This window comes from Coenobita brevimanus, chromosome 104 (genome assembly GCF_032717465.1).
Source record: "Coenobita brevimanus isolate Jiangsu-jjx chromosome 104, ASM3271746v2, whole genome shotgun sequence".
In the NCBI taxonomy this organism is placed as follows: Eukaryota; Metazoa; Arthropoda; class Malacostraca; order Decapoda; family Coenobitidae; genus Coenobita; species Coenobita brevimanus.
In genome coordinates, this window is record NC_137057.1 from 10,540,345 (window position 1) to 10,551,763 (window position 11,419).

Here is an 11,419-nt window from a genome sequence, read left to right on the forward strand (position 1 = left end):
AAATGCTATGAGTGATTGGTTTGCTATGAGAGTGGGCCTGCGACAGGGATGTGATGTCATTCAATAATGAATATTTATATGGCATGACAGTGCCGTAAGTTACGTGAACACAAGAGCTTTCAGGTGGAGGTCTGAGTCTGGTGAATGTTGATGGTGGAGAGTGGAATCTGATGCAGCTGCTGTTTGCAGACGATACTGCACTGGTGACTGATTCAGAGGAGAGATTGAGACAGTTGGCAGAGGAGTTTTGGAAGGGTGTGGAAAGGAGGAAATTGAAAGCAAACGAGAATAAGAGTAAAGTGATGAAGTGTACGAGGTTGATAGATGGTAGGGGGATGAATTACAGCTTTTGAATGGTGAGTTGCTTTGATAAACAGATTGTTTTAATTAACTAGGGTCACATGTTGCTGTGGATGGAAGAATAGGATGCAGAAGTGAAGCTTAGAATAAATGAAGTAGCAAAGGTGCTGGGAGGAATGAAAAAAAGTGATTAAATGTTTGTTCGTTTAGAATGGATGCAAAGAGAAGGCTGTATGAGGGTGTTGTGGCACTGACTGCGTTATATTAGGGGCTGAAACATGGAATATGGGTGTAGCAGAGAGAAAAAGCTTGAATGTAATTGAGATGAGGTGTCTGAGGAAATATGTGTGGAGTGACACGTATGGATCAAAAAGAAATGATGAAGTGCGAAGGAGAACTGGAGTTGTTCGGGAGATGGCTGGTAGAGTTGAGCAGAGGGTGTTGCGATGGTTTGGGCATAAGGAGAGAATGGATAATAAGCGATTGGTGAAAAAGATAACTAGATCTGATGTGTGAGAGGTGTAAGGCTGAGAGGAAGACCACGAATAGGATGGATGGACAGTGTGAAGAGAGCGCTGGATGAGAGAAGGATGTCTATTGAGCAAGGAAGAGTGGCTGTGGATGACAGAAATAAATGGAGAGAAATTGTGAATGAATAATTGATGACGCAGTCCTGAGGGGATATTCTACCGCATTTGGTCCGACCGGGCCATTGCGGGTCAGGTGCGAGTAAGGGATGGGTCTGTTATGATGTGGCAGGGAAGTAAACCAGTTCTGGCTTGTCAAATGCTGCGGATGTCACTGATTGCACAGCAGTTGACCTCAGTGCGGTGTGGTGTGGTTAGGGATCTGTCCGTTCTCCCCTTTGGGGCTAAGATACGAATGAATGTGTTTGAATGGATGAGTAAATGGGGATGCAGCCTGGTCCTGTCCTGGCCACCTCCCTATGTATATATATGTATATGTATATATATATATATATATATATATATATATATATATATATATATATATATATATATATATATATATATATATATATATATATATATATATATATATATATATATATATATATATATATATACATATATATATACATATATATATATATATATATATATATATATATATATATATATATATATATACATATATATACATATATATATATATATATATATATATATATATATATACATATACATATATATATATATATATATATATATATATATATATATATATATATATATATATATATATATATATATATATATATATATATATATATATACTTCATTACAGTATCTGTTACAGCTTCTGTTCCGTTACTATATCTTCTTTGAACAGGAATATCTCTTAATATTTAGCATATACACAGTTCAATCCTTCATTGTCTCGTAATATCCTTTTGGGTTTTTCTTTCTCTACGAGTCTTGAAAAGATTATACTACCACTCTTTGTGCAAAAATCTTTCTTCTAAGGGTTTACTTGCACTAAACCGACTCCGTGTTTTCGCGTTACACGAGACAGTTGTTGACTTTGTGTAGGGTCTTATTCGCCCGTGTGTGGAGTACATCTAGCATGTTTGGCGTTGGAGTCGTTCCCCACATACCGTTCTTTGTAAACATGGTTGAATCAAAGGCTTATCGTCTATTAACATCCCATCTCTCACTGACTCCCCTTCAACTTATCCCTCTTTCTCTGCACTTTTGTATCCCTATTTTTGCACCATCGCTGTTTTGATGTGTTTCTGAAACGTCTACAGTATTTCCACCCTTCGTCCATTATCGTGCTTGCACGTAGAACATTTCTGGCAGCACACTTCTCACCCTTCTCTTCGCAGTTCTTTAATGCAGCAGGAAACGATACTTCAGTCAATCACGTATGCAGCAGGTCTGCTCCGGAACCGTGCCTTCCTCAGCCTCATTTTCCTTTCTCTCTATGGACCTCAGTCACATCTCAGAATAAGTGGATCTTCAAATTTACATTGTTGTGTCTTGTTTTCCGTGTAAAGGAGAACTTTTGGGGTTTTTAGTCTTTGGTTGTTTCTTTCTTGCATCAAAAATTATATTTTTTTTGATTGCTTGTATCTCCTACTTTCGGGTCTGATCCATTTTTAAGGAAGGGTTCTTTTTGTTGTTCCACGGGACATCTATCAGTAGTTTTCCATGTCTTCCTCCGAACCACTCCTACGTTTGCTGTACAACGACGTCGTTCGGCTCCAGTGTGGTAACCTCGCAGCAGCCGACACTGATGATATTATATGTGGCCGGGTAGTGTCGCTCGGGCTGTCAGTTGCTGCGGACTCACCACACCGACTTTCAAATTCCATGGAGAGAAAAACAGGAGAGAATGGACCTGACTCTTCATGCCGACTGCTCATCCCAATGTCTTCGTTTGCAAAGGCGCCTAGTTCGTAAAAATTCGTATAATGTTGACACCTTCTTTCCCCTTGGATCAGCGCTGACTACGCCAAAGCCACCTGCTCCATTACTGCTGAAGGGCATTAAGGATCCATAGTTAGACGGAACTCGTCTTTGTTGTATAGAAAGAGGCTGGTGCTGGTGAGGGACCCCTTCATATGGTGGCATCGATATAGCCGGGCAATTTCGCTAACTGGTTATACGAACGTCTCTCAACTCCTTCCCTATCCACTGAAAAGAACCTGGTAGACTGAAAGATAGTGAACTACTATAAAAATAATTGAGGTGGTGCCTCGTATGTCCAGTTCAGGCACTTAGTGTCAGGGAAACACTTTTTCATGTGATCTCTAGAAAGAAACTTCCAGTGTGGTTGCACCTGATTAGTTTAGTTCCCTTGATGACTGGAATGCACAGGCTTCAGCACCAAGACAAAGCAATGTTCCCTTGAAGAACTACTATTTGGGATTATGTTGGAAAGGGAATTATATATATTTAAACATTACCGTTCCTTATAGTTCTAGTGGAAAAGAATTCATATGATACTTTTTATCGCTTAAATTGCCTTTATTCAGAACCTGGGTAAAAAATAATTATGAACTGTGTATTAGTCAGGTAATAAAAACAATGTAAGATGCTGCTTTAGATTAATTCACACATAGACACCTCGTATGCACACACACACACACACACACACACACACACACACACACACACACACACACACACAGAATGGGAGATTGATCCTGGTTCAGGTCTCACGTTGGTTCAGGTCGGTTCAACGGGTTCCATGTTATCCAGGAATTCCAAGAACTCCACCAAGTAGGCATGAGATGAATTCGAGAAGCTGTGGAGATAGAGAGAGAGAGAGAGAGAGAGAGAGAGAGAGAGAGAGAGAGAGAGAAACAGACAGACAGACAGACAGACAGACAGACAGAACAGAGACAGAGAGAGAAAGATAGAAAGAGAGAGAGACAGTCATGGGAGTTGTACATGTATTTTTCATGTTAGATATAAGTTATAGAGGTCATAGATTATTATTATTATTTTTTTTTCAGTTTAGGAACAACCACTTATGCGTAACACTTAAAGAAAAAATTCCACAAGAATGATAATGATACAGTGAAAGTATGTTTCGTATCTTAAGACATTACAATTATGTTTTTTACTATAAAAAAAAGTATCAGATAATAACTCTCTCTCTCTCTCTCTGTCTCTCTCTCTCTCTCTCTCTCTCTCTCTCTCTCTCACTCCCCATCAATTTTTCTATATCTATCTGTCGTACTCACAAAGCCAAGCTTCTCGACAGCAGACACAGGAGATCGCCACGAGGCTTTCAAGGCCGAAGATTTCTAGCAAGATATTCAAGATCACCTCAGGTGGTGTGCCGACTGGGTGGTAGGAGGGAAGGGGAAAGGGTCGATTAGGTCAAGTAGATTAGAGAACCTTCCTGATGCTCTTGCAGAAGGAACACAGGGCAGAGCAGGACAGGGCAGGGTGATGAAGAGGAATGCAGTGGCAGCGTAATGAAGAGGAATGCAGGGTAGGGAAATGTAGAGGAAGGCAGGGCAGGGCAAGGCAGGTGAGCAGTGTGGGGGAATGTTGGAGGGGGAAATGACTGAGAGAGAATAAATCTTTCTCACTCTAGTTCTTTAGGAATCATTGTAATATCTTTGTCATCGACATCATTATTGTCTTATCATTATCTGGACTCTACATCCCACAAATATAAACAAATTAGCCAGAAGATTTAAAAGATTTACCACAACACATATAAAAAGAAATTAGCAGGAAGATTAAAAAGATTTTCCCATACACCTACTAAATAAAAACAAATTTGCCTTAAAAATTAAACAGATTCGCCACACTGAACTACTTGGTGAATCCAGTTTGCTAGAATAAGCTAAAAAAAAAGTCTTCGTATTAAATGGAAGAAGTTTATCGAATACAAGAAAAGCCGAGGTAATGACATCTAACAAATATTTGGAGTAGAACTCAATGGAAGCTTTATCGCTCCAGCGTAAGAGGAAATATAGTACTGTAGGAATTTAAAAGTGGCCAAAGGACCAGACAGAACTATGGGACCTCAAGCAAGTCGTAGGATAGGAGAGCAGGCATATTAGGGCAATGTGAAGCATTGGGAAGTAGGAAAGCAAAGTGACCCTGACGGTCCTGTATTAATGCATGCATCGATCTTTGAATACTAGGGACCGAAAAAGGGTGCAAGTGCTTTGATGAAGTGCTGCAGGTTTGTATGTGGAGTTGTTGACTTAGCAGAGTGAAAGAGGACATTGAAAGAGTTTGAAAGACCAGGGACGTGTTAATGTAGACGTAGTGCAATGGAATATGCAGATCAGGCTATGTTATGATACAGCCAATAGAGAGAAGGTGTGGTGGGAGATTGATGACAGTATACAGATTATAAGTGGAGTTAATGTGAGGGAAAACGAGAGATCTAGACGCAGCAGGAAGGATGGTGTTGAAATATATATTTAACTAGAGGTGTGACCGAGTGAGAGAAGTGTGTATGGTATAAAGCAAATTGGAATGAAGTGGTGGCTTAGGGGAGTAATTAACTCCACGAGTAACCTGTGAGGGCAAGAAATGAAACGGCTGGGGTAAACCGTGATTTAGAAGAGCATGAGAATTGAAGTAATTTTAAGATAGCTTTATGTAGACTCATTAAATTAGACAGCTGAGAAACAGAATGAGAGTTGATCTGAGGTTGTGCTTTCTCCTGCTTTCCGGCACCACCAACCTGGAATGAGTAACATGTAGTGAGAATAGAATAAAGTCATAGTACTGCCACCAAAATAATATAAACCAGAGTAAAACAGAATCACATAAAGTAAAGTTATTGTATTGGCGCCAGAGTAAAACAAAAGTGCTTAAATCTACGATATGAGAGTCAGAGAAAAACAGAATCGCATAACATAAAGCTAGGGTATGAGAGCCAGAGTAAAATAGAATCACAAAGCATTAAGTTAAGGTATTAGTGCCAGTGTAAAAAAATCAACACAAATATAAAGCGTTATGGGAGCTAGAGTAATTCACATAGCAGTTAATAAAGAACGGCATGGAGTGCCAGATTAAAACAACCACATAACATAAAGCTGTGGTATGAGAGAGACAGGGGTAAAGCAGAGTATGAAAAATCAGCGTAATACAGGAGTGACTATATCAAAATGAACGTAAAGCAAGAACAATATAAAAAGTCATGTATGACAGAGTGAGTGTGGAAAATCAGCGTGAGTTAGAGTGACAGTGTGAAAATCAGCTTAAAACAGTGACAGTATGAAAATCAGCTTAAAATGAGTGACATTATAAGAATCAGCGTATGAGAGAGTGCATTGTCAGAAAATCAGTGTAAAATCAGAGTGACATTACAGGTAATGTTAGCGAGAGAAGGTCCCAAGTTCACTTCCAGTTTCATCTCTACGACGCAGTCTTTCATAGGTCCGATTATTGTGTCCAGCAGGTCCTGGGGGAGGTCTCCGCAGAGTATGTCAAGTTCCAGGATTCAGCCTAACAATTTGAGCTGGCACACGGGTAACAGAAGCGGCCCCTGACATACTACTCCGCTGCAGAGGTTTGCGAGAAATATGGGTATTAGAGGCAGGGGAGAAAAGATGGGAAGCAGTGGAAAGCATCTAAAAGAGGGAGGAGGAAAGAGGGGAGCATTACAGCGGAGGAAACAGGAAGGACGGAGAAAAAGGGAGAGGAATGGGAAGTACATTTTGAGGTAGTGAAAGATATCCATCACATATTGCTTTGGCTGTGGAGGGCTTTGAAGGAGATTGTTAGTAGAGGGGCAGGTGGACGGAGGGAGGCAGAGGAAGAACGGAAAAGACTGAGAGATAAACAGAAAAGAACGGGGGAGGCAGGAGAGAGAGGAAGAAAAGCTCTTCCTCATAATTATGCTGCTTTGGCCTGTGTCAATGGTATAGACTTTAGAAAACAGGAGTACAAATCTAATGGAGGTTTTGTGTAGATTCGACCCATCCATTACAAGTGGATATGTTGTGGTGATAGTGGTGGTCCTGGCTACACACACACACACACACACACACACACACACACACACACACACACACACACACAAGAGGTACTGGTTCTGTTTCAGTCAGGTTTAGTCTGTTCAGTGTGGGTTCCATGTGTCTGGGCAAAAAGTGATCCAGTCTTCATGCAGTTGATGGTGTCCATCTGTGGACGAGAGAAAGTGAGAGATAAAAATGTTTTGTGTTGGATTGGGTGGGTATTTAGATGTGTGTGACTGAGAGAGTGAGGAGAAAGTGAGAACCAAGAAAACAGGAGCAGGAGAGCAGGAGAGGCATGAGACCTCGGGAAGGTAGGAGAGAGAGACGGGGGAGGAAGAAGGAAATAGGAAAGGAAAGGGGAGAGAAATGGGAGGAAGGGAGAAAGGAAAGGAAGATTGGGAGAAAATGAGGGAAGAGAAAGCTAGGGAGGGAGTGTGAAAAAAAGGGAGAAGAGGAAGGGAGGTAAGTAGGTATGAGAGGGGTTAAGGAGGTGGAGACAGGTAAGTCCCATGCAGGTGTTATAACACCAATGAGCTTACGTTGTAAGCACCTGACCACGCCCTCCCCCCCCCTCTCTCTCTCTCTCTCTCCCTTAAACCCACCCACCCACCCACCCACACACACACACACACACACACACACACACACACACACACACACACACACACACACACACACACACACACACACACACACTCAAACTCACACACACACACATACACCTATAATAATGGCTCTATTACTTCTCTGTCTTTGTGAAACAGCATCTGTAGTAAGGAATGAATTAATTCTGTAAATGCTTGTTTAAATTATTTCTGAAGTTGATAATGATATAATAACTGGTAATCCGATATTAATATAGAAGTATAGAAGTCACGTTCTAACTTGTTTATTGTGACGAAAACTTTAATAATAATGATGATAATGATGATGATGATAATAATAATAATAATAATAATAATAATAATAATAATAATAATAATATCATCATCAATCATAATTTTTATTTGGTCCGTGGAAATAGAGTTACGGTAAAAATTTCCTACTGTACAAGATATGACCTAGCTCTTTGATGAAAAAAATCATCTTTATAGGAGCCAGTGAATATTTTATCTATGTACATGGTTTCCATCATTGGATTATTCTGGGACATTAAGAGGCAATCACAGTAGGAGTAGTAGTAGTAATAATAATGATAATAATTTGAGCATTACGACTAGTACTACTACTACTACTACTACTGCTACTACTACTTGCTACAACAACTACTACTACTAATGATAATAACAATAATAATAATAATAAGGTACTACTCAAGTTGTGTCACTACTAATACTTCTAATACTTCTACTACTACTACATTAATAATCTACTACTACTATTACTAATCTAATACTACTACTACTACTAATATACTACTACTAATTGCTGCAACTAACTACTACTACTACTACTACTACTATTAATAATAATGATAGTGATACTACTACTACTACAACTACTACTAAAACTACTACTACTACTACTACTACTACTCTTACTAGTAATAATAATAATAATAATAATAATAATAATAATAATAATAATAATAATTTACAGGTCACTACAAAAAGACCTTGAACATTTTAACTACATTTGACGAGTGACAGAAAAATAAGAGTAATCAAAGAGGGAAGCGTAAATAAAGTTTGTTAAAAAGCAGAAAATAAAAGTGGTTGTTGCCATGAATACCACGAATTGCGACCAGAAAATTAAAAAATAGATGCTTTGCAAAAGAGGACTCGTCTGAGGGTGTAATCAGTGCTGACGTTAACATACGGGTGTGATGCTTGTGCTATAGAATATGTACGAGAAGCCATAAGTAGTGGAAAATGTTAACTTTAATGAATATGGCAACAGGGTATTTGGGTGGACGGTCTGGTTACATAGAGAATAGACATGAATTAGATGATGACAGGGATATTTATGAGTGAAATTTGGAGTTAGATGGAGAATTGCAAATCCAAGAAGGTGGCTGTTTACAATAAATCCATAAATGTAAAAGCTCCATAGAAACGTTGACGGAACAAAAAAAAATCACCTCTTCAGTCCAGTGACCATTTTTGTTTTGTGTTATTGCGACGACCAGATGATTTCATTTAACTCAGTTGATATTTATTAGTGAAGGAATTAATGATGGATATATATTAAAGCTGTTCATGGGAGTAATACTAGAGAGAGAGAGAGAGAGAGAGAGAGAGAGAAAGAAGATAAGTGTCTTTGTGTTGGCACCCTGGCTAGGTAAACTCTTTTGCCTATGTCTGTCAGTGTTGTGCCGTACCTTCTTGCTGGAAGTTTGCTTTCATTCAGTCTGTTCCTGAAAAGGGGTACTGTCGTTCCTAACCCACTCAGTATCGCCCAAATCTGCCTAAGTATGATGTTTTTGTAAAGAGTTTGAGGCACTGTTTAACTAGAATATTCTGAAGCTTTGTCCTCTCATAAACTTCTTTCTTCTAGGGATGCTCCACTGGTGATGTTCACCTTGTCTTATGATTTTTGGCCATCCTCCTTTTGGGACTGTGGCGAAACCTTTGTCATTGCACGTGTCATAGGTCAAAGCTATCTGACCGAGTTTGGCAAAGATGATGCGATTTCCAAAGTCTGGCATTTATGGTTTCTTTTCTGTCTGTGCCTTCATCTCAAGCTTCCTTTGTGGTCGTTCTGTAGCTGCTTTTGTAGGACTGCCTTTATTCGTCTTCTAAAACTACATCGATAGTGGTGTTCCTCAGTAAGCTCTGTCCTGTCACCAGCTGTCTCCTCTTCTATTTATCAGTGATTTTCTGAACTGCACTTTTATGCCCCATCCACTCTAACTCCGATGAGTCTATCCCTTCACAGTCCTAAATGCTTGTTTCGGTGTCCGTTTCTTCAGTTTTTACAATAATGATATGATAGAGCTGTGGCTGACTACTTTCTGACCTGACTATCATTTCTGATTATATATAGATATATATATATATATATATATAGAGAGAGAGAGAGAGAGAGAGAGAGATATATATATATATATATATATATATATATATATATATATATATATATATATACAGTATATGTATATGTATATATATATATATATATATATATATATATATATATATATATATATATACATATGTTATATGTATATATATGTTCATTATCAACACCTCACAGGTTAAAATCTTCCACAGGAATATCCCATATTGTTTAACAAAACACAGCTTAGTCCTTCATTGTCTCTTAATATCCTTGGGTTTTCTTTCTTTACGAATTATGAAAAGATTATACTATCACCCGTGCAAAAATCTCCTTCCAAGAGATTAAGTGCATTAAGCCGAGTCCGTGTTTCTCGTTACACTCAGATTTGACTGTTGGGACTTTGTATAGGGGTCTTATTCCGCCCGTGTGTGTAGTACTACATGTAGCATGTTTCTGATTTTTTTTTTTTAATGGGATGTGAAGAAAGAACCAAAGGGGGCGAGCCTGCAATTATTGTTCCTTCCAGAAAAAACAAAATACAAGAGAGTGCCAAATTCATTATCCGATCATTTCGAGATGCCTGGAACAAACTGGCAGTTTGAAAGACTGGAGATCATAGGAAGCAGGAAATACAGACAGAGGGAGACAGTTCCAGAGTTGACCTGTTGCATAAATGAAGGACTGGAAGTAACGGTTAACTCATGCTATTGGAGAGTTGGACAGAAAAAAGGGATGAGTGTTTGCTACTAGATGGGAAAGCTACGCGCCCGCTCGAAGAGGTGGAGGAATGCATGCAGACAAGTTCAGCGGAGCAGAGACCATTGAAGCAGCGATAGAGAAGATCTAAAGATGCAACAGTGTGACGAAGAGAGTGTGGTTGATGGGAGTCAGTAAAGAGAGGAGGAGTGTTAATGAGACGAAAAAGCCTTTTGACTCCATTCTACTGAGAAGAGCTGTATGTGGGGAGCCTCCCATACATGAGAGTTGTACTCCACATAGGGGTGGATAAAACCCCTGTATAGAGTCAACAATTTGAGCAAGGGCAAAGAAGGAACGGAGTCGGCTTACCATTGGTGGACATCTAATTCTCTTGGAAGCAGGTTTTACAAGAGATGTAATATGATCTTTCCAAGATAAGTCCCTAGTAAAATGAAACCCTCAAGCATGTTCAAGGATGTATGCAGGGATTAAGCTGAATATTATTAAACAATTCAGTGGGTATACCTGTGGAAGTTTTTGTCTGGTTGATAGGTGTAAAAGGCTGAGTCTTTGACGTGCATTAAAAACAACCAGATTATTCTTAACCTAGTCAGACATACGAGCCAAGTCAGACATTAGGTGTGCCATATAGCCTCATCCCTAGTTTGTTGGAAGTAACTACTGAGATGGACGTTGCGGGAACCAAAAATGGAAAAGTGTGAAGGGTGGAGTCATCAGCGTATGAGTGGATAGGGTTAGATGTACAGCTTAGAAGGTCTTTGAGTGAAAAAAGGAAGCGAGTTGGTAATAGGACAGAGCCCTGGAGGAACACCACTGTTGATAGATCTAGGAGAAGAACGACGGCCGTCCACAGCCAGGTGGCTATAGAACGACCAGAAAGTGAAGCTGCAGAGATGAAGGCACAGGTAGAAGGATAGAAACCGTAAGAGGGTAGTT